This window comes from Bos grunniens, chromosome 21 (genome assembly GCF_055505025.1).
Source record: "Bos grunniens cultivar Pamir isolate PY7600 chromosome 21, Bosgru_T2T1.0, whole genome shotgun sequence".
Taxonomy (NCBI): domain Eukaryota; kingdom Metazoa; phylum Chordata; class Mammalia; order Artiodactyla; family Bovidae; genus Bos; species Bos grunniens.
The window spans coordinates 18,364,405-18,389,670 of NC_141185.1; the positions used below are offsets into that span (position 1 = coordinate 18,364,405).

General features: G+C 35.6%; 1 long non-coding RNA gene across 18 annotated transcripts in view; it reads right to left on the bottom strand.

The window, feature by feature from the left end:
• The window catches only part of LOC147349192 (uncharacterized), a 503,453-nt gene that overhangs the window by 140,390 nt on the left and 337,797 nt on the right, over positions 1-25,266 (bottom strand). Inside the window, exon 3 of one of the 18 annotated variants that reach the window (XR_015149570.1) lies at positions 23,956-24,453. The exons of the other annotated variants lie outside the window; for them this stretch is intronic. This is a non-coding gene — a long non-coding RNA (uncharacterized LOC147349192). Of the gene's footprint in view, positions 1-23,955; positions 24,454-25,266 lie in introns of those variants that run through there. 18 annotated transcript variants of the gene reach the window in all.

Below are 25,266 nucleotides of genomic sequence, written 5' to 3' on the forward strand. Positions count from 1 at the left end.
TATGTGAATCACTTCTGATCATTCCTAATGATGTATATGCCACAATATCATGGCATACAACCTGAAAAAAAAAACAAAAAAACACCTCTGATGTCCTAAAAATAAATCTTATATTGGACTAAAATATTATCACCTTGAAATGTGTTTTTTTGATAGACAACACTCCTTGATTCTTGGGCCTATTTGTAAAATTTGAGAACCTACACTTGCATAAAATTTTTATTTTTCTAGTTTTTATTATTTAAAAGCTACATTTTAAGTGAGAATAATAAGAGATATTGCATTCATACTAGCTATATACTAGCATGGTAAGTGAAGCCTGGTAGGTTTATAAATAGCCTCATCTATCTAGCTAAGGGTTAGTCCTACTTTCTTTAAATACCTATGTTGGCAGTCTAACAACCACCACAGCTTGGCAGAGTATGCAGCAAATATAAATACTGAACAATTTAAAAGTGCTCTTTTTTAACAAAGCAGTTAAAAAGTAATCAATGGAAGAGATGAAGTGAGAAATTAATTGAATAAATTTGGAGACCTGAAACCATGTTCAGTAATCATTCAAATACAAAATAAGTTAAAAATAAAAAACTATAATATTGCATTAAATATAAAAACGTATTACATTCTGCATACCATATCCAATGCATCTATCACCAATTTTTTAAAAAGTCTTTAAAAAGCCAGTTTACTTAGAATATCCTTCTTGTGCTAGAACAATGCTAAGTCATTTACCTGCACTACTCATTGAATTTTCATGTGGTTCATTTTTAGATAACAACACTTAGAAGATCGAAATAGATATTTCTCCAAAGAAGTTATGCAATGGCCAAAAAGCACATGAAAGGCACTGATTATTGGAGAAATGCAAATCAAAATTACAATGAGGTATCACTGGTCAGAATGGCTATCATCAAAATTTTTACAAACAATAAGTGCTGGACAGGGTGTGGAGAAAAGGGGACCCTCCTACGCTGTTGGTGGGAATGCACATTGATGTAGCCACTATGGAGAACAGTATGGAGGTTCCTTAAAAAACTAAAATAGAAGTATCAAATGATCTAGCAACCCCACTCCTGGGCATATATCTGGAGAAAAAACATAATTTAAAAGATACATGCATCTCAGTGTTCTTTGTAACACTACTTAACAATCCTTAGACAAGGAAACAAACTAAATACCATCAACAGAGGAATGAATAGATATGGTACATATACTACAACGGACTATTGTTCAGCCATAAAAAGTATTAAACAATGCCATTTGAAGCAAATGGATAGGCCTAGAGATTATCACACTACTTGGAGAAATTCAGATAAAGGCAAACATCATATGATATCATTCATTTGTGGAATCTAATTTTAAAAGTGACAGAAATGAATTTATTTACAAAGCAGTAGCAGTTACAGATTTTGAAAACAAACATGTGGTACCAAAGGAGAAATGTCTGGAGGAATAATAAATCAGGAGTTTAGGATTAACACACACACAGTACTATATATAAGACAGGTAACCTATAAAGACCTACTGTGTAGTACCGGGAACTCAACTCAATATTCTGTGATAATCTATATGAGAAAAGTATCTGAAGAAGAATGAATATATGTATAACTGAAACACTTTACTGTACACCTAAAACTAACAGCATTGTAAACCAGGTATACTACAATAAAATTTTAAAAATAAATGAAAAAAAAAAGAAAAGAAAAAAAACTTAGCAGAAGTCAGATAAAGTGACCCATGCTACTGTTCCATGTTACAGAGCTGGTCAATGGAATATCCAGAATTCAAATTCAGGTCCATCTGAACCCATTGCCTGTTTCATATGTGTCATCCATGGATCAAGGGAATTTCACAATTTGCATTAAATGGCCTTCCTATTGCACTTTCTGTCCATTACCACTAGCTCAGAAGATTTTTGTGAAGCTATAGTTTCTGAAGTTTTGATTATGTGAATATTTTTGTAGAACTTATATCTTAGAAAATTATTATAAGATTCAAAAATCTTTTCCAAATTATATATTCTTCCTTCACAGCATGCCCTTTTGTAAAGCAATGTGTTAATCTGAGTGGTGAGAATTATCATAGACTGCTTCCTTTAATCCACAAATGGGAATTTGCTGTATGACTCAAGGAACTCAAACCTAGTGGGGTGGGATGGGGAGGGAGGTGGGAAGGAGGTTCAAGAGAGAGGGAACATATGTATACCTATGGCTGATTCATGTTGGTGTTTGACAGAAACCAACATAATACTGTAAAGCAATTATTCTTCAATTAAAAATAAATAAATGTTTAAAAAACAATTTTATAGATTCAATGCAATCCCTATCAGCTACCAATGGTATTTTTCACAGAGCTAGAACAAATAATTTCACAATTTGTATGGAAATACAAAAAACCTCGAATAGCCAAAGCAATCTTGAGAAAGAAGAATGGAACTGGAGGAATCAACCTGCCTGACTTCAGGCTCTACTACAAAGCCACAGTCATCAAGACAGTATGGTACTGACACAAAGACAGAAAAATAGATCAATGGAACAAAATAGAAAGCCCAGAGATAAATCCACGCACCTATGGACACCTTATCTTTGACAAAGGAGGCAAGAATATACAATGGATTAAGACAATCTCTTTAACAAGTGGTGCTGGGAAAACTGGTCAACCACTTGTAAAAGAATGAAACTAGAACACTTTCTAACACCATACACAAAAATAAACTCAAAATGAATTAAAGATCTAAACGTAAGACCAGAAACTATAAAACTCCTAGAGGAGAACATAGGCAAAACACTCTCTGACATACATCACAGCAGGATCCTCTATGACCCACCTCCCAGAATATTGGAAATAAAAGCAAAAATAAACAAATGGGATCTAATTAAACTTAAAAGCTTCTGCACAACAAAGGAAACTATAAGCAAGGTGAAAAGACAGCTTTCAGAATGGGAGAAAATAATAGCAAATGAAGCAACTGACAAACAACTACTCTCAAAAATATACAAGCAACTCCTGCAGCTCAATTCCAGAAAAATAAACAACCCAATCAAAAAATGGGCCAAAGAACTAAAGAGACATTTCTCCAAAGAAGACATACAAATGGCTGACAAACACATGAAAAGATGCTCAACATCACTCATTATCATCAGAGAAATGCAAATCAAAACCACAATGAAGTACCATTTCACGCCAGTCAGAATGGTTGTGATCCAAAAGTCTACAAGCAATAAATGCTGGAGAGGGTGTGGAGAAAAGGGAACTCTCTTACACTGTTGGTGGGAATTCAAAGTAGTGCATCCACTATGGAGAACAGTGTGTAGATTCCTTAAAAAACTGTGGCAGATTCATTTTGATATTTGGCAAAATCAATACAATATTGTAAAGTTAAATTAAATAAAATTAAAAAAAAAAAAAACTGGAAATAGAACTGCCTTGAAAGTGCTGCACTCAATATGCCAGCAAATTTGGAAAACTCAGCAGTGGCCACAGGACTGCACAAGGTCAGTTTTTATTCCAATCCCAAAGAAAGGCAATGCCAAAGAATGCTCAAACTACCACACAATTGCACTCATCTCACATGCTCGGAAAGTAATGCTCAAAATTCTCCAAGCCAGGCTTCAGCAATACGTGAACCATGAACTTCCAGTTGTTCAAGCTGGTTTTAGCAAAGGCAGAGGAACCAGAGATCAAATTGCCAACATCCGCTGGATCATGGAAAAAGCAAGAGAGTTCCAAAAAAACATCTATTTCTGTTTTATTGACTATGCCAAAGCCTTTGACTGTGTGGATCACAATAAACTGTGGGAAATCCTGAAAGAGATGGGAATACCAGACCACCTGACCTGCCTCTTGAGAAATCTGTATGCAAGTCAGGAAGCAACAGTTAGAACTGGACATGGAACAACAGACGGTTCCAAATAGGAAAAGGAGTACGTCAAGCCTGTATATTGTCACCATGCTTATTTAACTTATATGCAGAGAACATCATGAGAAATGCTGGACTGGAAGGAACACAAGCTGGAATCAAGGTTGCTGGGAGAAATATCAATAACCTCAGATATGCAGATGACACCACCCTTATGGCAGAAAGTGAAGAGGAACTAAAAAGCCTCTTGATGAAAGTGAAAGTGGAGAGTGAAAAATTTGGCTTAAAGCTCAACATTCAGAAAATGAAGATCATGGCATCTGGTCCCATCACTTCATGGGAAATAGATGGGGAAACAGTGTCAGACTTTATTTTTCTTGGCTCCAAAATCACTGCAGATGGTGACTGCAGCCATGAAATTAAAAGATGCTTACTCCTTGGAAGGAAAGTTATGAACAACCTAGACAGCATATTCAAAAGCAGAGACATTACTTTGCCAACAAAGGTCCATCTAGTCAAGGCTATGGTTTTTCCTGTGGTCATGTATGGATGTGAGACTTGGACTGTTAAGAAAACTGAGTGCCAAAGAATTGATGCCTTTGAACTGTTATGTTGGAGAAGACTCTCGAGAGTCCCTTGGACTGCAAGGAGATCCAACCAGTCCATTCTGAAGGAGATCAGTCCTGGGATTTCTTTGGAAGGAATGATGCTAAAGCTGAAACTCCAGTACTTTGGCCACCTCATGCGAAGAGCTGACTTATTGGAAAAGACTCTGATGCTGGGAGGGATTGGGGGCAGGAGGAGAAGGGGACGACAGAGGATGAGATGGCTGGATGGCATCACTGACTCGATGGACATGAGTCTGGGTGAACTCTGGGAGTTGGTGATGGACAGGGAGGCCTAGCATGCTGCAATTCATGGGGTCGCCAAGAGTCAGACACGACTGAGCGACTGAACTGAACTGAACTGAACACCCAGCAATCCCACTGCTGGGCATACACACTGAGGAAACCAGAGTTGAAAGAGACACGTGTACCCCAATGTTCATTGCAGCACTGTTTATAATAGCCAGGACATGGAAGCAACCTAGATGTCCATCAGCAGACGAATAGATTATAAAGCTGTGGTACATATACACAATGGAGTATTACCCAGCCATTAAAAAGAATACATTTGAATCAGTTTTAATGAGGTGGATGAAACTGGAGCCTATTAAACAGAGTGAAGTAAGCCAGAAAGAAAAACACCAATACAGTATACTAACTCATATATATGGAATTTAGAAAGATGGTAATGATAACCCTGTATGCAAGACAGCAAAAGAGACACAGATGTATAGAACAGTCTTTTGGACTCTGTGGGAGAGAGAGAGGGCAGGATGATTTGGGAGAATGGCATTGAAACATGTATAATATCATATATAAAACAAATCGCCAGTCCAGGTTTGATGCATGATACTGGATGCTTGGGTCTGGTGCACTGGGACCACCCAGAGGGATGGTATTGGGAGGGAGGTGGGAGGGGGGTTCAGGATGGGGAACACGTGTACACCTGTGGCAGATTCATGTTGATGTATGGCAAAACCAATACAATATTTTAAAGTAATTAACCTTCAATTAAAATAAATAAATTTATATTAAAAAATAAAAAGTATGAGAAACTAAAAATATAAATAAATAAATATATAATTTTAGATTTATTTTCTCCTTATTTCATAAATTTTAAACTATACCCATTATACATTATATCTCTAAAATTTGTATAATTATAAAGACAAATAGTCATTGAAGTACAGTTTGTAATCTTTCTTTTAAAAATAAACTAGAATATATTTATCATTCAAATCACACATTTAATATGACTCTCGAGTGAGTGAATGAAAGTCACTCAGTCATGTCCAACTCTTTGCAACCCCATGGAGTCCATGGAGTTCTCCAGACCAGAACACTAGAGTGAGTAGCTGTTCCTTCTCCAGGGGATCTTCCCAGCCCAGGGATCAAACTAAGGGTCCCACATTGAAGGTGGATTCTTTACCAACTAAGCCACAAGGGAAGCCCAGTATACTTCTGGATAATATGTTCATTAGCTTAAGTCATATGGCAAAGTCATAGTAAATGTCATTGACTTTTTATTATTTCTTATAAAATGCAACTCTAGCTCTACATGCAATAGCAATATTATCATATTTGTTCCATTGTAATATTGTTGCAGTTTTAGGGAAAGAAAGGATTGTAATACACAATTTGAGCTCAGTGGCCTTTTAAGTAGTTTAAGAAACAATTTGATATTTTTAGCTTAAATACACAGAAAGACATCTCAATAGACCATAATAGTTCAAGTTCACAAAAAATCAGACATGCAAACACTATCATTTGTGTCACAATTCTTTTTTTCTTTCTTGTGTTCAGCTGCAGATGAGAGGTACAGCGTAGACACAAGTGATATTATTCTAATAATCCAGCTGTAGGTCTTATGAAGAATTATAAAGAGGCTCTACTCCTCAAAGTTCAGAGACAACAAACAGCTTTATTTCTTGATATGAAATTAACATTGAATTCTTCTGTCAAAACTCAATGGTTTCCTTGGCCCTGAAACTGTATTTTGTTTAGGAATAAGACATAATTATTTGTATTTTGGATTTTCTGAATCCAAGTTCCTCTCTGCCTTTATATATTCAGATATAAAAATTATCATGAGAAAGTCCATGGAAATATATTGACATATTATTTGTTACATGTTTGAACAGAAGTATAAATTTTTATTTATTTACATTTATTATAAATGTCTAGTATAAATAAGCCATTTTAACTAATATTATGTTTTTTTAACATCACTCTTGCTTAAGGCACTCAAGAAAACAATTTAATGAAACTATTTTATATATAAAAGCTTCTAAAATGTTTAAAATCCACAGAAAATGAGAACCCTAAGGTTAAAAGGGATCTTTAAAATTTACCTTTGGACAAATAAGAATGTATAAGAAGGCCATATTGCTTTTTTTTTTTTATGAAATTGCTATACAAAAAAATAATTTTCTCATACTGGCTTGCACTGGAATATACAAGCTATATTCATTTTCAAATAAATACAATGGATTAATATTTATATCTCATGATCTGTTTAGGAAATACAAAATAGTCTAAAATATTAACCATGATAATTTTAAAAGATTATACATACTGACAAGTAAAACATCTTTTTGCTGTCTTCCTAAGGATTACTGATTATTGATATCTAAGTGCATCTAAAAACATCTAGGAATACGTCTAGGTTAAATATCATAGGTATGTGTGAGATTATCTCTTCTCCTCCCTTCACTTGCTCCATTTCTAATGGAACCTTACCTATAGCAATAATATATGCTCCATTCTCTTCTATTTAAATGACAAATTCCCCCTTGATCCCAGTTTTCCCCTCTAGAACTTTGCCACCCTTGTCTAACTCTTCTATTTCTTTTCTTTTCACTGATTCTAGTTTCTATGAATACAATATGGAAGAGGCATAAAATGAGAAATCATTGATTACTTTTGCTATTTCCTGCTTTGAGTAGATGTGTAATGTATATATGCAGGTACATAAATATGTACATATATTCATTAATTTCATTAAACCTGTAAAGTCCACTTTTCTCAACTTTTTGTATTTTGCAAGCTTTTAACCACTAGTTGGAAATACCAGGTTAGTAACTTTTTGTTTAAAGCTCTTTTTCCAATTTCTTATCTCAAGAAGAAAAGAAACTTTATTATTCATAGTAATTTGGCATTGTCTGAAGAATTATTCTTCCTTCTCTTTCTTCTTTACACATTTATTAAATGCCCTCTGTGAACTACATGCTGAGGATGAAGAGCAAAATCTTTCATGTTTCTTGATGTATTAACTGGTTAAGAAAACCATTTTAAAGTTTCAAGCTAGAGTATGACTATTATTTCAGCAAGATTCTTCCACAACTTTGTCGAGAATAGAGGCAAACCTGTCTCAGGGAGGCCAGCTTAGTGACTACTGAAAGAGTTTAGGAAAATATAATGCAGGGGGAATAGGGAACAGGATAATAAAGAAGCTAGAATGGAAGGGAAAATAAGAATATGGACTGGACTAATACTGACAGCTCACAGTAGCAAAAAGTGAAACTGTTAGTCACTCAGTGGTGTCTCGACTCTTTGTAATCCACGGACTGTAGCCCACCAGGCTCCTCTATCCATGGAATTTTCCAGGCAAGAATACTAGAGTGGGTAGCCTTTCCCTTCTCCAGGGGATCTTCCTGACCTAGGGATCAAATCCGGGTCTCCTGCCTTGCAGGCAGATTCTTTATCATGTGAGCCACCGGGGAAGTCCAACAGTGGGCAGAGGGGTAACCAATTTCAGATACTGACTTGCATTTAATAAAGCTGTTGGAAGGGAAACTTGATCAAGAAGCATCCAGAAGCCAGTGCAGAAATATCAAGAGAAGAAAGACCTATGGTGTTAACTTAAGGTAGGGTGGGTAAGGCAAGACGAGAACCAAAAGTTCAATTCAATAAAAAATATAACTTAAAATTGCTTTCAATTTTTTCAGCTTTTAAATTAGAGGTTATTGTTGATTATTTTCAGAATGAATGGCAACTATTTAATACTTTATAGTGTAAAGCTATTAACATTTGCAGATGTTTAAATTTTATAAGCAGCCCATTTTTCTCATTTCTCTATTGGCTTATCCTCTGCACCTGGTACATTGTCGTCATTTTCTCACCTTCTATTTACTCATCAAAACACAGTAACCAGGCTTAAGCTGTCAACAACCTCAAGCACTTCTGAAAATAATCGACATGAACATGAAGTCGCTCAGTCGTGTCCGACTCGCAAAGACAATGTACCAGGTGCAGAGGATAAGCCAATAGAGAAGTTAAAATGATATCCTTTCTTGGCAATGAGAAAAATGGGCTGCTTATAAAATTTAAACATCAGCAAATGTTAATAGCTTTACACTATAAAGTATTAAATAGTTGCCATTCATTCGACACCTTTTTCTTTAAGTTCTCTGATGTGTCCCACTCTGTTCTACTTGCTGAGAGCAACATTCATAGACTAGTGAAGGACAGGAGAAGGCCATTGTTTTCATTTGGATAGTGAAGAATGAAAGAATGCACTAGATAATTTCAGAAGCTGGTAAGTGCCGGGGGCGGGCGGCGGGGGGAGTACTAGAGCTTGATTGGGGAGGAGGAGAAGGCTAGTTCAGCTGAGTGATCTATGTCAGGCTTATTGAGCAGGTAAAATGTAAGCTGATAGCTGAATGAGCAGGAGGCAGTCATGGTGAAGTTCTAGTGGGGGACATTCTGGGTAGCAGTGGCCACAGCAAATGCAGAGGCAAACTCGACATGTTTGAGGGACAAATGCAAGTCAGTTCTAAAGGAATAAGATATAGATGCACGGAAATTCCTCTTCTTTTCTTAGTGTTTTAGTATAATTTTACCAATATGCATTCACCAAGATCTTTGTGTCAGCACTGGGAGCCAGGCACAGCTTAGCATCAGTTAAGCAAGTAACAGGTTTTAGTGTTTGCCAGCCACACTTGTTAGTTTAATGACAGAACACGTGCAAGCATTTCCAACAGAACCCTTTTTATTTCACTAAAAATATCTTTACCACCAAAGGGCTACTGGAGTAGAAACATCTGTTCAATACAAAGGTCATTCAATCGCCAAATTCAATCAAAGAATTTCTGACCCCCCAAAAGGGACACTATGAGCAAATGTCATTTCCCCACGGTTTCCAGTCTAGACCTATCGTCATTTTTGGACAAAACCCACTAGCTCTTTATTCCTGATTTTCTTCACAAGATGAATATAATGAAAACCAAGAACTATTTACCGATGCATCTATTTCTTTCAATAATCTAGGGAAACTGTAATAAACTAGGCAACTAAATGATCTTTCTTCTCGAAGACACTTTCCTATTAAATTGCTTTTGCGAATTTTCAAATGTTTTGGAACATTTCTAGCCCTATTATGTCTCTACTACCACTCTGCTTCTTTGATACATAAATCAGCTTGAATATATACATTTTCATACTTGAAAGAAACACATGTGCCCGAAGTTTCCATTCTTCACCTTCTATTCTTTCTCAGATCAAGTTGAAAACCACTGATGAAGGCTGCCCATGACTTACATCTCATTACTCCCAATAGTCACTTCTGTTTTTATCTCATTCTGTTACAGAGAATAATGTATCATGATTGGTCGTTCCTACCTCATGGTAAAGGTGGCAAATATACCCCTCTGATGAAGGGGTGCAAAAGGAAGGCTATTCCAGTAGTAGGGAAAGTGGCTAACAACATCCCACTGTTAGCTCTTTCTCAGTCATGGCCTTCTTAAATGATCCCTGGTCAACAACAGAGGCAATGGTATACAGCTCAGCCAATTTTCCCCATATGGGACTCCAGTAACAGGAAATCTTTGCTCACTCATGGGCTGGCTGTGATTCTGTCAGGACCATATCAATCTGACAGCCCCTCTTGCAAAATCCTGCTTCCTCCACTTTTTCTTTCAGAAATATTAATTACCCCAAACCTTTTGAAATCCTGACTTTTACCTCAGTGTCTGTTTTCTAGAGATTCAACCTGTCTCTATCATTTACATGTATCCTGCTCACTGGTGTACTTTCTGGCTTGAACTGGCTCGTTGGAACTCATCTTTAAATTTTCATGCATTTTGTGAGCTGTTTATAAAAATTAAATTATATAAACCCAATAAATGATGTGAGGACTGATAATTGGAAGGAACTGATGCTGAAGCTGAAACTCCAATAATTTTGGTTACCTGATGTGAAGAACTGACTCATTGGAAAAGACCCTGATGCTGGGAAAGATTGAAGGCAGGAGGAAAGGGGATGACAGAGGATGAGATGGTTGGATGGCATCACAGACTCGATGGACATGAGTTTGAACAAGCTCCGGGAGTTGGTGATGGACAGGGAAACCATGCAGGATGTCCATGCTGCAATCCATGGAGTTGCAAAGAGTCAGACACGAATGAACGATTGAACTGAACTGAATAGATTATATTAAAATAGTGAAAACTCAAAACTTATTAGTCCTAATTATTTTACACATTTTACTAATACGATGCTCTTGAGGGTATTTAGGTCTATTACACATGTATGGTGAAAATACTCTATAGTATCCTGCTGCACGTCTTTCCCCAAGTCTGCCTCCAGGGACTCTGCTCTGATAGGCTGAAATAAGCCATAGTGGGAGGGTTGGCACTACAGGAACCGACACACAGTATAAAGTCATTCCCCTCTGCCCTTTTTCAAGTCGGTTGTTAAACATTTACCAGCATACCACTGTGCCTATCCTTCTAATTGGTTCTTAATTTTTAAAAAACTCTTCTGTCAGAATTCTCAATGTAATCATAAGGCTCTGGCTTTTGCTCTCCTCCCTCCCTAGCTCTGGAGAAGGCAATGGCACCCCACTCCAGTACTCTTGCCTGGAAAATCCCATGGACTGAGGAGCCTGGTGGGCTGCAGTCCATGGGGTCGCACAGAGTTGGACACTGCTCTTCATCTTATTTTCATTTCTTTTCATGTTACCTGTACATAGCATCAAGTCATATAAAGCAGTGGAAAGTTCATTTTCTGTTGCATTTCTATATAATACAGAAACTTTACAAATAGGGCCTATAACTCGGTTACCATATTTCCCTAGTGCCTAGATGAATCCCTGGAAAATGTTAGGAAATTAAACAATGATTGTATAACTAATATATTAGAATGTTATAGAAGTATTTGCTTGATAATTCTATTACTGCACAGTATAGACATCAGCCTATCTTTTTGAAAAAGAAAATTAAGTACATTGTCACTAACCCAAGAACCAAAGTAGATGTTGTAACATTATCAATACAATTTGTAATGCTTTTAAAATAGTAGTGTAACTGCTCTAGAGTTTTTCAATACATATATGCAAACCCTGCAATTACACTTATGTAAAATTATTCATTGGGTTTTTACACAATGAAGAAAAGCTGACAGTGAAGAAATTCCTTATCTCTAGAGATTATTTTCTGCCATTCTCTTTGATTTTCGGATGAAATTAATGTATTTAGGCAGTTGAACTAGATTCCTGAGACTACCCACAAGAATTAATCTGATCAAATTTAGAGAAAAAATTCTCAGTATATGATAGTTTTTCTTCGCCAGTTAGCTGCATGCCATATAAAGTAATGGGAAATGTTTCATAGTATTGGAGATTACTTAAATCACATAATGGTTATAGATTTGCACTAACAGAAATACAGTTTGAATATTCGGATATGTTCTAACTGCTATAATTGCCTTGAAACTAGCGTAGCTTGAAATGGTTATCAGGCAGTCAAATTGCTTCATTTGTTTTTTGCTATGCTCCATTAGGTATCCTACCACAAGCTTACATATTGTCAACTTACAAATATGCCATTTACCTGTTCAAGGAAAGAAATAACTTTTAATGAAGGTTATCTTCAGGAAGAGAAAAAGAATTAGGGCACTACATACCTTTAAAAATGTAGCCTCTATAATAAAATACTGATTACATATGGGACTATTTTGATTGTATCATTTTTCATTATAGCAGTGTGCTGTGCTTAGTCACTCAGTCATGTTTGACTTTTTGCGACCCCATGGACTGTAGCCAACCAAGTTCCTCTGTTCATGGGGATACTCCAGGCAAGAATACTAGAGTGGGTTGCCATGCCCTCCTCCAGGGGATTTTCCCAACCCTGGCTTAGAACCCAGTCTCCCACATTGCAGGCAGATTCTTTACCTTCTGACCCACCAGAGAAGCCCTCATTATAGCAGCGGAGTCGTAATTTGCTTAAAAACAATAGAACTATTTCAGCATGCCATACTGACACATATATGAATGTCTTAAAAAAAAACCTTTATTTTATATTGGAGTGTAACTGATCAACAATGTTGTGATACTTTGGGTGCACAGCAAAGTGACCCATCCATAAAGATATAATACAATTGAAAGGCAAGATGTAGAATGAAGAAGAAATTTATGCTAGTGTTCAATTCCTCATGCAACGCATTCCGTGTAGGGTGGTTCTACTGACAACATATTAGAATTTGGTCTAAAATTTTTGAATAACTTAAATGCCATTCTGTACATCATAGATATTATCAAGCTGTTTTGGGCACTGTAAACAATGGAAAGCTTCCTAGAAATTCATAATTCTACAGGTCAGAAATCATGTTAATGTGGATACATTTTAGAATACATTAAAATAATGAATTACTAAAACTAAAAAAGGCATTATTAGTGAGCAAAATTCTACCTTATGGACTTAAAGCTTTGGTCTAAGGTTGCAATGGGATAATTCTTCATAAAATTAGATAATATCCATAAACATTTATTATTTATATTCTAAATATTTAAGGACTTCTAGCCTCATTTAAAGATATAAGAATGTAAATATGTGCATATATCTAACCAATAAATAACTTAAACTTTAGAAATCTCCATTCTTTATATTTCTGTGAGAATTAATTCTGTACTTTTATCTGGGGAAAAAAATTTGCTTATAGATTCTTTTATTGAGATTTAGGAATGCTTTTGTGCTCCAATAGCCCTAACATCTACATCAGCATACAGAAATGTGGCAGTGGTTCTAGGATGACTGAATCTTTGAAGCTACCACCATTTGCTTCAGCAAATACTACCTCTGTCATTTTTTCATGCTCCATCAAAATGACACGATTTAAAAGAAACAGTTATATCAGGCTCAGGTCCTCCCTTTGAGTTTCCAGCTCATCTGATGTAAAGACGTAACTTTTAACTTTTTTGAACATTTGAAAAAGGCAATGTGTATCTATGTTATGCTGTAGGAGAAGAAAAAGGTGTGTATCTACTTTTTTTCACTCTGGGTTATTACTGAACTATAAGAAAGCCATAGATTTTTGTATCGATGTACAAAGAATATTTTCTTCTGGTTTTGTGTGTGTGTGTGTGTGTGGTTTTTCTAAAGGTTTTTACCTTTGAAATGATCAAAGGTAAAACAGGTGTTGGCCTTTGCATTAGGCTTTTTAACCCTAGAAAATAGTGTTCATACTTTCCTAATCATGACAAATAGAAGCACTGGCCACATTGCATATGCTAAAAGTGAAAAGGTCATTATTTTACATTCACAACAGAATTGAGATACTTTGATCCTGATCAGCTTATTCTGACCAAAGAGAATTTTTATTTCTCTTGTCAAATATCATCCTAAATAATATTAAATAGTTAAGCCGATGTAAGATTAATCAGTTTATACCACCCTCACACACTTAAACACTAGCAATTCCTCTCTTAAATGTCTTACCCCTCTGCTGCTGCTACCGCTAAGTCGCTTCAGTCATGTCTGACTCTGTGCGACCCCATAGACAGAATTTGAGAGCTACTTTGCAATACTAAATTAGCTAATGAAAAGTAGAACTCATTCTGTTCAATTATTTATTTTTACTTTATTTAAAAAATAATTTCTACACATTCTCTCTTTTTACCAGTACATTTCCTACATCCTTCCCTCCCTCCTCCTTTCCCTCCCTTCACCACACACACAGAAACACAATACATTGTCCATGGAACATTCAGAATGTTATCCATTTGATGAACCAAAAGAAGTATGTAGAGTATCATAATGTGCACAGTAATGAAATGCACTGTTTTTTTTCCTTTCATTTCTTCTTCTCGTTCACTTTACCCTTCTCCCTATTCAGTAAACACCTTGATGGGCTTGTATTTTGCTTAGTTTTTCTTGAATACATTTAATAAATATTATTGCTTGAATCTGTAGGATTTGGTGCCTTCATTTTAACTGATCCAAGACTTAGGACAGGCTAGTTCACAGACCATCTATATTTTTATTTTGATGTTAGTTTTAATAAATGTTGCTTGATTAATTTCAAAACAATGCCTGAAGCTGCCAAGTATAAGAATACTCTTCAACTCATGCCTCTGGAAAGCATAGTTTTTAATTGTTTCATTTTTAACAGTCTGATATGTTGAAAGAGTTATCAGTTTACAATAATTTACTTATCTCATACAACTAATGAATTTTCACCTTCCCACAATTTACTTTACTACATCTTTTGCTGCAATCCATATAAAAAATGTATATTTTACCATTTCTCTGCTCAGTACTTTATGGTATCTCTTGCTAAATATAAGTGATTTTAGAGATATAGATAAAAGTGTAGACAGAAGAATAGAAATATGGCACACATTTTGAAGAATATTTTTATTTCACCTAAGCCTTTGATTTGATTTCTTGTAATAATAAGCCTTGTGAATGAAATCACAAAGTGACCAAATCCCATTCTGGAGATCATCAGCATTAAATGATTAGCTAAGGGGTAATGGTTAAATTGCTTTCAAGAAAGACAACATTTGGAATTTTATCCTAGTTTTTTAAAATATATGAAAAATATGTTTAAACCCTAAAAAGAGAAAAATAATAATTATGTATTAATATTCAGTTCAGTCGCTCAATCATGTCCAACTCTTTGTGATCCCATGAATCACCCCACGCCAGGCCTCCCTGTCCATCACCAACTCCCGGAGTTGACTCACATTCATGTCCATCGAGTCAGTGATGCCATCCAGCCATCTCATCCTCTGTCGTCCCCTTCTACTCCTGTTCCCATTCCCTCCCAGCATTAGGGTCTTTTCCAATGAGTCAACTCTTCACATGAGGTGGCCAAAGTACTGGAATTTCAGCTTTAGCATCAGTCCTTCCAAAGAAATCCCAGGGCTGATCTCCTTTAGAATGGACTGGTTGGATGTCCTTGCAGTCCAAGGGACTCTCAAGAGTCTTCGCCAACACAACAGTTAAAAAGCATCAGTTCTTCGGCACTCAGCTTTCTTCACAGTCTAACTCTCACATCCATACATGACCACCGGAAAAACCATAGCCTTGACTAGATGGACCTTTGTTGGCAAAGTAATGTCTCTGCTTTTGAATATGCTGTCTAGGCTGGTCATAACTTTCCTTCCAAGGAGTAAGTGTCTTTTAATTTCATGGCTAAAGTCACCATCTGCAGTGATTTTGCAGCCCCAGGAAATAAAGTCTGACACTGTTTCCACTGTTTCCCTATTTTCCATGAATATTAATAAATTAATAATTATCTGTGTAAAGATAAACAATTATCTTTTAGATTCTCACTTTCAATGACATTATAAGAATTTGACTGATGAAAAACTCCCAGTATTGGCCAAATGTGTGAATACAACAACCTCCAAAATTATATCTGTTCAGCAGGTTTACAGCCTGATAAATAATTCTCCAAATTCAGTAACAAATATCTATGAGTACATTGTCTTGAAATAGCAGTTAACTAATGATAAATACTTAGATGAATTTTTTACATCTGTACTTTTACTATTAAAGCAATGTGAAACAAATCTCCAGGAAACTATATGATATGTATGCTTTCTTTTTCTATGTAAAATGAAAAATCTGGCATGAAAAGGACTTTAATATCCCTGAAACACATTTTAGTTTACAAGATATGAAAATAGTGAGGTTGAGTTTTAAAATATGATAATATTAAGCTGCTTGTCAATATCATAAATTAAGCGACTCTAATTTGCAAAATTCATAATTAAAGCTATAGTTTAACTCATGATAGACTGTTATTAGGAATTTCTGTCACCCAAATGATTTAGATTCTGTTAATATCAGGGATTGTCATAAGTAACATTTCTTCATATTACAACCAGCTATAATCCTAATTCCTGCCTCTGCAGGTATCTTAAAAATTATTTTAAGAAATTATACTCTATGCCTACAGCAAAAAGTTAATAAATAAGAATAATGACTGTGAATTATATTTTCAGGTCTTACAATATTATATAGTGGTATCAGTATAAATCAATTATTATGTTTAATAGCATGTAATATAAATAGGTCAAAGTAGCAATAAAAATCCATCTTTATGCTCATATACATATGTGTGTGTCTATGCATGTATATATATATATAAAAGATTATATTTCATACGTGCAGAGAAGGTTCAACTATGTTTTTGTCTATTTTCTGGTTATTAACTATGCTTCCTTGAACATACTTTATTATTTTCAGCTATTACTAAATATGTTTTAATTAGGATTATTTAGTGGAAGAGTATAAAAAGTCAAATGAGAATGGGAAGGAAGGAAGGAAAAAAGAAAGGGAGAGAAGGAAGGATGGGTAAGACACTGGCCTTTTCAAAACTGAGTCCCTGGGAATATTGTTTTAAGGTATATCTTTTTTTTTTAATTTTATTTTATTTTTAAACTTTACATAATTGTATTAGTTTTGCCAAATATCAAAATGAATCCGCCACAGGTATACATGTGTTCCCCATCCTGAACCCTCCTCCCTCCTCTCTCCCCATACCATCCCTCTGGGTCGTCCCAGTGCACTAGCCCCAAGCATCCAGTATCGTGCTTCGAACCTGGACTGGCAACTCGTTTCATACATGATATTTTACATGTTTCAATGCCATTCTCCCAAATCTTCCCACCCTCTCCCTCTCCCACAGAGTCCATAAGACTGTTCTATACATCAGTGTCTCTTTTGCTGTCTATAAAACTCCTAGAGGAGAACATAGGCAAAACACTCTCTGACATACATCACAGCAGGATCCTCTATGACCCACCTTCCAGAATATTGGAAATAAAAGCAAAAATAAACAAATGGGATCTAATTAAACTTAAAAGCTTCTGCACATCAAAGGAAACTATTAGCAAGGTGAAAAGACAGCCTTCAGAACGGGAGAAAATAATAGCAAATGAAGCAACTGACAAACAACTAATCTCAAAAATATACAAGCAACTCCTACAGCTCAACTCCAGAAAAATAAATGACCCAATCAAAAAATGGGCCAAAGAACTAAATAGACATTTCTCCAAAGAAGACATACAGATGGCTAACAAACACATGAAAAGATGTTCAACATCACTCATTATCAGAGAAATACAAATCAAAACCACTATGAGGTACCATTTCACACCAGTCAGAATGGCTGCGATCCAAAAGTCTACAAGCAATAAATGCTGGAGAGGGTGTGGAGAAAAGGGAACCCTCTTACACTGTTGGTGGGAATGCAAACTAGTACAGCCACTATGGAGAACAGTGTGGAGATTCCTTAAAAAATGGAAATAGAACTGCCTTATGATCCAGCAATCCCACTGCTGGGCATACACACTGAGGAAACCAGAAGGGAAAGAGACACGTGTACCCCAATGTTCATCGCAGCACTGTTTATAATAGCCAGGACATGGAAGCAACCTAGATGTCCATCAGCAGATGAATGGATAAGAAAGCAGTGGTACATATACACAATGGAGTATTACTCAGCCATTAAAAAGAATACTTTTTTTTTTTTTTTAAGGTTTATCTTAATCAAGACATATCTTCGGCATCTATTACCTAGACTTGAATAATGCCTGGTACATAATAGATTTATTTGTTCTTTAGTATATTATTTCCTGTGCACATGGTGCCTTTAATCACTAAGCAGTGTCACCTTTGAATATATTGTCACAAATTCTCCAAACAATGATTTGAGAAAATGTTTTGACCAATGAAGCAACAAAGGCAGTGGTTGCTCTGAAAATTCAAGCAAATTTCAAAAGTTCACAAAGGTATCAGTTAGTTGAGCTCAGAACTGAATGTGTGATATCCTCATACAAAGCTTTTTATTAAAATTAATTCACTATATTGCTTATTCTATTAGGAGAATGGTATAAAAATTCCAATGTCTGTATGAAGTAGATGGTTGGCCCTACAATAAGAAATGTGACTGTAACAAATAGAGGTATCTAAAGCTCCAAAACATACCATGCCCTTCCTCATTTACTAGCTGGTGACATTCGTACAAGGATTTACCTTTAAATGAAATGTTTCTGGGAAAGAAAGCACTCTCACTATTATTACACTATCAATCCTGAGGATAAAATAACAGCTTAAGGGTGATATGTAGAGATAAGAAAGATGGTTTGAGACAGCTGGACAAATTAGGCATGCTTAAGGCAAGAATGAAAGAAAAAAGACAAAGGCAGCTGGATTTAAATGTCAAATTGTCCAACTTCAGATACTGATCACTTAAATATTTTATAATTTAGAAAGAGTAGATAGATTTTATGAGTATGCTAAGTAGTATAAATTGAGAGGGAAAAGTGACCTCAAGGAATCTTCAATTGATTAACAGATTTTGTAAACTCAGCCCCAGGTATGAAGTAGTTCACAAAAAGTGAGTTTTAATCCCTCATATAACTATCCTTTTATCCCCTTACTTATCAAGCCCTTTTTGGAAGTTGCACCCAGTGGCAATCACCAAAAGTTATTCAGCTGCTAATTCAAAACATCAAAATTGTAGGTACTGGAATCTCCAATGCTTTGGCTACCTGTTGAGAAGAAATGACTCATTGGAAAAGACCCTGATGCTGGGAAAGATTGAAGGCAGGAGAAGAGTACTACAGAGTATGAGATAGTTGGAGGGCATCACCGACTCAATGGACATGGGTTTGAAAAGTTCCGAGGGTTGGTGAAGGACAAGGAAGCCTGGCATGTTGCAGTCCATGGGATCCCAAAGAGTTGGGCAGGACTGAGCAATTCAACTGAATTGAACTGAATGGCTGCAGAGCCATATTTTAACATTGTAACTTTGAGATTTCCTGAGCAATATACTTGGCATTAGTGAGACACTCATAAATGAGGTTTGTATGTAAATCCTCTTCTTTGTCAATAGCCAGACATTTTGATTTATAAAATGTTTCAATTATTATCTCACAGGTATTGTTTTCATTTAGCCAGCAATAAAAACAGATAATATATCTTAATTGCTTCTTTTTTCAAATGCTTTATCAACATTCCATAGGGAAAAAAATCTAAAGAAGAGTGCACTCAGTGATTTATGAATGATAGTTGATAGCACATATATTTCTATTGTGTATTAAAAATATAAGTGGAAGTTTGAAAACTTCCTTAAGATGCTTTTCTGGTTTTGAATTTGACAATATACAAAATGAATTAAAGAATAAAAATGAAAATAATTTTGGTCTCATTAGGCCATGGCCTCATGTAGCAATGCTGAAAGCAGAAAATGAGTATCAAATTAAATTCAGATCTAACAATATTTAATTCTGTCTGAAAGCAAGACCACAGAAACCATAAGAAAAATGTCTACAACAAACACAATATTTAGAGCTTTAAAAATTATACCAATTTATATTTCATTTGCTTCATTTTATCAGAATGCTGGCAAGTTATGTCCAACAGTGATTCTGTAAAAATGACTTAGATTCTCTAATAATAATCTCAACTTAAAGAGATAAATAATCATAAGGAAGCAAATATTCCTATAAAAATACATGCCTATTCTTCTTAAAATTTTACAGAAAAAAAGGTAAAATAATTATAAGACTTAAAACTAACAACTAGAACACCAAATAAAATGAATTGCTAATCTAGGGAGAATATCCCTTGTTGTACAATACATTTTGCCAATTTGAAATTGAGGAAGATATTTTTTTTTTAATGTGTTTGAAAATATTCCCTGTGCTTGCTGAAAAAGATGAGGCATAAAATTGTACAGGAACATCAAAAGTGAGATGAGAAGAAACTTGGGGATGCCACTGGCATGCTCGTAAATGGAAAGAGAGCAAAAAGCTATTGAAGTGTTTAAGGATATAGGAATAAAATGAGATCTAACAGGGAAGGGGTGAGAACTGTATTGAAAGGTGTTCCCAGCTGGAAAAATATCATTTCCAGGTGATTTTTGTTTCCATCAAATCAAGTCAGGACATGAAACTGGAGACAGTATCCCATAATATTAAAAAAAATAGTTTCCACTACTTAAGAGATTTGCTTTTGGGTTTTGATAAGTATTTAGGGGCTATTTGCTACCTGGTGATGGAAAGTGAGAAATAAATTTGACTCATTCCTTACAGAAGTAAATAGAATAAATCTACCATTCTAAATATTGTTTTGAAATATATTATTATATTATTAATAGTATAATATGTGCATCTTTGATTATGTAGTATAAATCACACTAACCCCATGAGTTTTTAAAACTTATAAATGTCTGGTCTGTTCTCACTATATTTTTAAGTACATATAACACCTATTATATATAGTAAGGCTTTGTTTCACTTTTAATTTGAATCATTATTGTTGAATGCTAAGCTGTAAATGAGTATTGTTGATTATACTTATTCATACATTTTTTCATTATAAATGACCTTACATTATTTTGAGTAACCTCATTCTTTAACCACTTATATATTTCTAGCATAGTGTAGTACCTGAAACATAATTGTTACAAAAATACATCCTTTATTTAGGCCTGAACACAGTTGGGTATCAGTTCAGTTCAGTTCAGTCGCTCAGTTGTGTCTCACTCTTTGCGACCCCATGAACTGCAGCACGCCAGGCCTCCCTGTCCATCACCAACTCCCGGAGTTCACTCAGACTCACGTCCATCGAGTCAGTGATGCCATCCAGCCATCTCATCCACTGTCTTCCCCTTCTCCTCCTGCCCCAAAACCTCCCAGCATCAGAGTCTTTTCAAATGAGTCAACTCTTCGCATGAGGTGGCCAAAGTACTGGAGTTTCAGCTTTAGCATCATTCCTTCCAAAGAAATACCAGGGCTGATCTCCTTGCAGTCCAAGGGACTCTCAAGAGTCTTCTCCAGCACCACAGTTCAAAAGCATCAATTCTTCGGTGCTCAGCCTTCTTCACAGTCCAACTCTCACATCTGTACATGACTACTGGAAAAACTATAGCCTTGACTAGACGGACCTTTGTTGGCAAAGTAATGTCTCTGTTTTTCAATATGCTATCTAGGTTGGTCATAACTTTCCTTCCAAGGAGTAAGCGTCTTTTAATTTCATGGCTGCAGTCACCATCTGCAATGATTTTGGAGCCCAAAAACATAAAGTCTGACACTGTTTCCACTGTTTCCCCATCTATTTCCCATGCAGTGATGGGACCAGATGCCATGATCTTCGTTTTCTGAATGTTGAGCTTTAAGCCAACTTTTTCACTTTCCTCTTTCACTTTCATCAAGAGGCTCTATAGTTCCTCTTCACTTTCTGCCATAAGGGTGGTGTCATCTGCATATCTGAGGTGATTGATATTTCTCCCAGCAATCTTGATTCCAGCTTGTGCTTCTTCCAGCCCAGTGTTTCTTATGATGTACTCTGCATAGAAGTTAAATAGGCAGGGTGACAATATACAGCCTTGACGTACTCCTTTTCCTATTTGGAACCAGTCTGTTGAGGAACACTAATGTTATTCTGTATAATAATAATGTTAGGTGTATACCATAGTTTAAAACAGTTGCTCTTCCTAAGAAGCAATGCCAGAAAACTTGGAAAACTCATCAGTGGCCATAGGACTAGAAAATGTCAGTTTTCATTCCAATCCCAAACAAGGGCAATGCCAAAGCATGTTCAAACTATCTCACAATCACATTCATTTCACATGCTAGCAAAGTAATGCTCAAAATTCTCTGAGGTAGGCTTCAACACTATGTGAATGGAGAACTTCCAGATGTTCAAATGGGTTTAGTATATAGACCCAATAGTAATGTAATGTAAATATCTCTTCTCTAGTAGAAAAGATAATAAAGGTTATGTATCCTGTACTACATTAACTGTAAATTTCTTTATTAAAACACCTTATTTCTGCATGCTATTTTAATTAACTTATATGTATCTCAGCTCTTCAAGTGATATTTGAACCAGCTATACCATCGCAGGAGAAGGCAATGGCACCCTGCTCCAGTATTCTTGCCTGGAAAATCCGATGGACGGAGGAGCCTGGTAGGCTGCAGTCCATGGGGTCGTGAAGAGTCGGACACGACTGAGCGACTTCACTTTCACTTTTCACTTTCATGCATTGGAGAAGGAAATGGCAACACACTCCAGTGTTCTTGCCTGGAAAATCTCATGGAGGGAGGAGCCTGGTAGGCTGCAGTCCACGGGGTCGCGATGAGTTGGACACGACTGAGCGACTTCACTTTCACTTTCATACCATCGCACTAGTCTTCTTATTAATGTTAGTTAATAAATGGTTGACATGTTTATTTTTATCATTAATGCTTCTAACTGTTCAAAGTTTGCATTTTAATATCACAGTTAGAGTTGATTTTTGTTTGTTCAGAGACTCACTCTTCCTTCTCCGGACAAGGACTCCTTTCCCCATCCATTCATGTGGAAGGGGTGGGGCTGCCTACCTAGTATATTTCTTCCTGGCCTTAATTTTAAGAACATGTTCTAGGACATTCCAGTTATAATATCATATGCAGCTGTGTAAACACGGCATTTGTTAAGTTAAGCCAGATCTTTATTCTTCCCCAGATATTTATTTTATCATTTTAGAAGTTTAAGGAAAAAGCAGATTTGGATAATATAGCTAGCAGAATGTGAATCAGGAATTATCAACCACATTTTTTCTCAGAAAACTGAGAAGTGGGAGAGAGACAGAAAAAGAGGTCAAACGGATTTTGATGATTTCTCTAAATACCTGCGTGAAATTCTGCTTAAAACCACATTTCTAGTCTTCTGCTGCTGCTGTTAAGTCGCTTCAGCCGTGTCCGACTCTGTGAGACCTCATAGATAGTAGCCCACCAGGCTCCGCCGTCCTTGGGATTCTTCTAAGTGAGGGGGAAAATCATGTTTTTGTCTATAGGAGTTTGATTTCTCTGTTTCTTATACCAAAGAATCCTAACAGGGTTAAGCAATGGAAATACTGTAATATAGATTTAGAAAACAAAATAGTGAATATGAACATGTTTCACATGAATTAACTAAACCTAAAATTATAGTAAATTTTAACTATTATCATAATACTTTGAAGATATATTCAAAATTCATGTGTTTTGTGCATTATTGATTTTTGACTGGATCTCTTCAGCTCAACATTAAAATCAGAAGTGATGGATTGCAATGATAGAAACAATTCAGACATAGGATTAGAAAAATACTGAGAACTGTAAAACATAATTACAATAAAAGTCAAGATAAAGATGCTATAATGGTAGCTCAGAAATTTTTGTTTGTTAAAGATCTTAAAATAATTTAAAGTAATTAAATCGATAAATTTACATTTTGAATGAAAATCATGGAGTACATCATTTTTTAAAAAATGTCTAATAATTTGGTATGTAGGAGTTACTTGAAGCTATGGTAGTACAGATTTATTTTATAAATATTTCTCGTTCAGTTCAGTTCAGTCGCTCAGTTGTATCTGACTCTTTTCGACCCCATGAATTGCAGCACACCAAGCCTCCCTGTCCATCACCAACTCCTGGAGTTCACTCAGACTCACGTCCATTGAGCCAGTGTCGCCATCCAGCCATCTTATCCTCTGTCTTCCCCTTCTCCTCCTGCCCCCAATCCCTCCCAGCATCAGAGTCTTTTCCAATGAGTCAACTCTTCACATGAGGTGGCCAAAGTACTGGAGTTTCAGCTTTAGCATCATTCCTTCCAAAGAAATCCCAGGGCTGATCTCCTTCAGAGTGGACTGGTTGGATCTCCTTGCAGTCCAAGGGACTCTCAAGAGTCTTCTCCAACACCACACTTCAAAAGCATCAATTCTTCAGCGCTATAAATATTTTTGGTAGAGTACAAATACAAATTTTTTAAAATATGACTTTAAAATTATCATGAAGACATATTTGGTGATGATAAGTGACCATTTTATTTCATAACAAAGCATTGGAGAGATAATTGATGCTTGTATAAAGTAATTTGTACTATACTTTTTATCTGAAGAAAAAAGGAATGCCAATTTGTACATGAGAAAGGGATTTAATAAGATTTTTTTATTTAAAATATTTTGTAGGTTCTAGAGCCTTCATAACTGCCTGTAATGTCCTATTTGGGCCATAAATGACTCATTTTTCCTTTGTTGCATCAATTCATAGATGCCGGAACTGTCTTACTTACTTGCCCTTAATTTATGCCTGTCTTTTACCACATGTAATCTCATGTAGACTTTTACTGAAGAGTGGGAACAGAAAGTGGAGGGTGAAGGAAAGGTTTCAATCACTGAAATCTTTATCTGTGTTTGTTGTTCTTTTTATCATTACCATAAAATATGTGCAGATTGTTAATTCAAATTCCCTTCTCTAGGAATTTGGCTTCAGTATTTGTTAAAACATTTTAAATGTATTATTGTGATTGCTTTGTACAGACAGCTTTCACTATATTCTTTCTGATTTCTGGAAGGCACAGATATTATTCATTATTTTTATCCATAGGTTGAAGTTATGTATTATAAAAAAGTTAAAGCTATTATCTATCTATACTTAATTAGTATGATAGCTCCTAAATTCACTTTTCTATTGAGAGAGAAATATCTAAATAAATATCACCAACTTACATTTGATTCCAATGAATACTCCCATTATGCTTA